Source organism: Raphanus sativus, chromosome 2 (genome assembly GCF_000801105.2).
Source record: "Raphanus sativus cultivar WK10039 chromosome 2, ASM80110v3, whole genome shotgun sequence".
Lineage (NCBI taxonomy): Eukaryota > Viridiplantae > Streptophyta > Magnoliopsida > Brassicales > Brassicaceae > Raphanus > Raphanus sativus.
In genome coordinates, this window is record NC_079512.1 from 16,300,842 (window position 1) to 16,305,039 (window position 4,198).

At 28.9% G+C, this 4,198-nt stretch overlaps 1 long non-coding RNA gene across 1 annotated transcript; it reads left to right on the forward strand.

Moving 5' to 3' along the window:
- Positions 1 to 1,873: 1,873 nt before the first annotated feature.
- On the forward strand, positions 1,874 to 3,046 carry LOC130499959 (uncharacterized). Its single transcript, XR_008938819.1, has 3 exons — positions 1,874 to 1,979; positions 2,170 to 2,547; positions 2,635 to 3,046. It is a non-coding gene; the product is annotated as an uncharacterized LOC130499959 (long non-coding RNA).
- Positions 3,047 to 4,198: the final 1,152 nt, after the last annotated feature.

Genomic DNA, 4,198 nt, shown 5'->3' on the forward strand with positions numbered 1-4,198 from the left:
GATATGCTCGTTCTACCTGATATCCTGATTTAACCGTATATTTTCCATTTTTTGTAAAATGCCAGCCATCCCGATTGTCTGTTTGTATCCTGCTTAAAGGTATACTCTCGACAATTTTAATGTCCGCATGATCCATTATATCCTGTAGAGCCGTTAAATTCCATGAACGTGATGCAGTGTTGATGAGAGAATCAACCGTAAGATCTGGTAGAAGAATATTTTGTTTTTTGTTTGGATACCTTAAAAGTCCCAAAATTTTACATGAAATCTGAATTGGGGAACCAAATACCCAAAATATATTTATATTTTGGGTATTTGGTTCCCCAATTCAGATTTCAGGTAAAATTTTGGGACTTTTAAGGTATTTTAAAAATATTTTTGAATATTTGTTTGGGTTTTTGGATATTTTTATGTTTTTGTATTTGTTTGGGTTTTCGAGTATTTCTATACTTTTTGGATACTAAATGCTCAAACAAATCCAAACATATTATGTACGTACCAAAAATTATAGGTATTTGAATTATTGATCCACCCTGACTTGAACCTGAAAAAACCGACCTCAATATAAACCAAAATTCATACCTGACCCGAAAACCCGAATGTCCACTCTCTCGTTTTATTATTTGTGTGTATTTTATAAGGATTACATTTATTGATCTGGTGTGACTTAAATTTATTTTGTAGATTTTTGGCTGATTTAATAGTATAAATTTTTAAGGTTAATAGTTTTAAACTTATTTTAATGAGAAATCTTATATAATAAAGTTGGATTGTCTATCACCTCCTGCGTCCACGTCATCAAGCAAGGAAGGGCAAATCGTGCCATGTGTCGCGACATAAAACCAGTTCTGAACTCCGAGCAACCCATTTTTCTAATACTACTTACTAGGTGTTTTGCCCGCACATGCGGACATAAATTTCTTATAAATACTTATTAGTTTATGTCTTACTAATCTAAAACCAGCATAATAAATTATTATTTATGTTTTTAAATTTTTAAATCAAACATCAAAATATTTATATATGTCAAATACTTTTAATCAAAATATATACTTATTATTGTGTTAAGTTTTTTTAAAACACTCATATCTTAGAGATAGTTTAGAAAATATATTTATATTTTTGGTTGACTAATATTTAATAATAAATTGTTTTGTACCTTAATTTTTTTTTAACTTTATAATAAAAATATTGTTTACAGATAGGCACAAAAAAAGAATATATATAGAAGAATTATCTTTTTTTGATAATTCTAAAATATTATTTTGTAATCAATTATTTAATATAGCATATAACACATAAACTTTATATCATTAAAATAAATTAGTGAATAGTTAGAAACTAATAATAAATTAATAACCTATCTAAAAGTCTGAAACCTAATAAAAATATGACAAATAATAAAAGCTAATATAACATATAAATTTAATATTAATAAAATAAAATTCGTTTTTATTTATATAGAATATTCATCAAGGCTATTATTTTAAATTAATGATTTAGTGACTCAGCTCAAAACAAATAATACATCAATGATAATTTAACTTAAACTTAATAAAAATATGACAAATAAGCAAAATTAGCTAAAATCATGGAGAACATGACAAGTAAGCAAAATCACTTCAATAGAATATTCATCAAGGCTATTATTTTAAATTAATGATTTAGTGACTTAGCTCAAAACAAATAATACATCAATGATAATTTAGCTTAAACTTAATAAAAATATGACAAATAAGCAAAATTAGCTAAAATCATGGAGAACATGACAACTAAGCAAAATCACTTCATCAATAATGGTATAGATTCAAATTGGACCTTTGTTACAAATTTGTATTGAGCCGTCTTTTAGCCTTATCCCTAGAACATATTTTAGAAGTCCACCTGACATTAGGTTTCTTCCTGCTTCTTCATCATACGTCTGCGATTTCCCCGATGAAAATTCACAGAAACTTAAAGCGCCGTTTGATCTCCATAACGTATTTCTCTCTAACTGTCTTGATATAGGATTTAGGCTTCCCTACTCTTTGCGTTTCTTCCTTATGCTTACAAACTAATGACTGATGTGTTTGGAAATTATGTCATTCAAAAGATCTGTTTCTACTTGACCCTATGTCTTATATTGCATTGCCCGTGAGACTATCCCTTATTTATTTGACCTGGTTTCAGTTTTTGAATATGGCAACCCATCACGGAGAAACGAACTTGCGGATCAACTCATGGGACTGTTAGTACCACTTTGTCTGCCGTACAAGCGATACAAAAGGTATAAAGTACTGAAAATTGTACAAATGGTGGACTCAGAGGTGAAAATTTGTTTTAGTGTTAGGCTCTTCATATTATAAAACCTGATCAGAGAGTTTGTTTAGCAAGTGATTTGACGGGCAGGTCATCAGATGTGTTCCAAACCAAAATGGAAACCATGTGATCAAGAAACGCATCCATAATATCCCAATAGACTGAGTTGGATTCATGTTTAGCTGCATTCCGATCCTTGGTCAAGTTTCCACACTCTCTATCCATCCTTATGGCAGCCATGACATACAGGTACTAAGAAATCAATTAAACAATTTTTTTCCTTATCTTTGTTTCTCCTTAAGTGCATCTTCACGTTTTCGTTTCCCTTGTGTACAGTATAAAGGCATCTGTAGCGTTTTACAAATGAGCATCAGTTGCAGTTCATTACCGAGGAGATGCTGGAATCAGTATGCATCCTTTGCAAGGACCAGTATGGAATAAACAAAATCCCACGGTTTGTTAACCACTCAACACACCAATGTTCCTATTTGGCGTCATGTCTTGGATAAATTTAAAGCTTTGTGCTAAGAGTATTGAGAAACTCTTTTCGATTTAGGTGTGTTGAGAGATCAGTTTAAATTATACAGCTTTCATGTTCATCTTCCTGAACTGTATGTGGTTGTTGTTTTGTACGGAGATTATTTATGTTTCTGGTTGAATAAAATGTTGTGCTGGAGCCACATATCGAAGTAGAAGACATGATCGGTCATGCTAGGACAGGGATAAAAAAAAGACTCTTGCTTTTGGAATTCCAGTCATTGACGAGTCATTGACTCTTTTCTTTTTTTTTCTGTTTAACACGTTTTTTTAATTCTTAGAACCGATTGTAATTGTTGGACAAATTTAAAATTAGTAGTACGTTTATAATTCAAAATTATATATAAGATAGGTGAATAAATATTGAAATATTATTATTCTAACATTTTTTAATTATGTTAATAAATATTGAAATATTATTAATAAAAAGTATTGAAATTTAGCTATGTTTACATATAACATATTTATTAAAATATAAATTAATAATATTATAAACATAATATGTTATTTCTTCAAGACATTCACTCTAATATACCAAAGTTTATATCAAAATAATTTATAATATATTACTAAAAAATTATTTATTTTAATATTACTTGAAATAATTGGTGACAAAAAAATTAAAAGATTATTTAAGAAAATTGCCCTACATAAATTGAAAAAAACATATTGCCGTAACCAATGTTTTTAAATCTGATCCGGACACTAAACTAGACGATATACTTGATCTCTGGATCGACCGCAGCTGAACCGTGAATTAATAAATGAATTAATTTTACTATATAATAATATATTAGCTAAGAAAATAAAAATATAGAAACTAAAGTTAAATATTTTCTAAATGTTTTAAAACATAAAATAATAGTTTGAATATGTATATATTTTATGTTTAACATTTAGAAAATGATTAACTTTTACCGGTTCAATAACAGATCTGACTTAGTTTTTAAAACACTGTCCGCAACACATTCAGAAAATCATGACGTAACTGAGACAAAACTATTATAAATAATGAACCAAACCAAGCATGCAACAAACCACTTAAACTAAAAAAATTGTCACCCATTATATTTCATAAAGCCTAACAATTGGCCAGAGTCCAAAATAAATCAGATAGAAATGCTTCGAGAAAATACATACTGTCCACTCAACTTTATTGTCAAGAAAAATGACTGAATATTTGACATAAATTTGAAACAAAACTGCTTTACATTATAAACAATTGTCAAATGATTAATTCTAGAAAATCAATTATAACTCCGCGCGAATCGCGGAAAAACCACTAGTTTTACTATAATATCTCTTTATGAAGTGGGGGTGCGAGTTGTAATGGTATAGTTGGTAGCTTAATTGAATTATATAG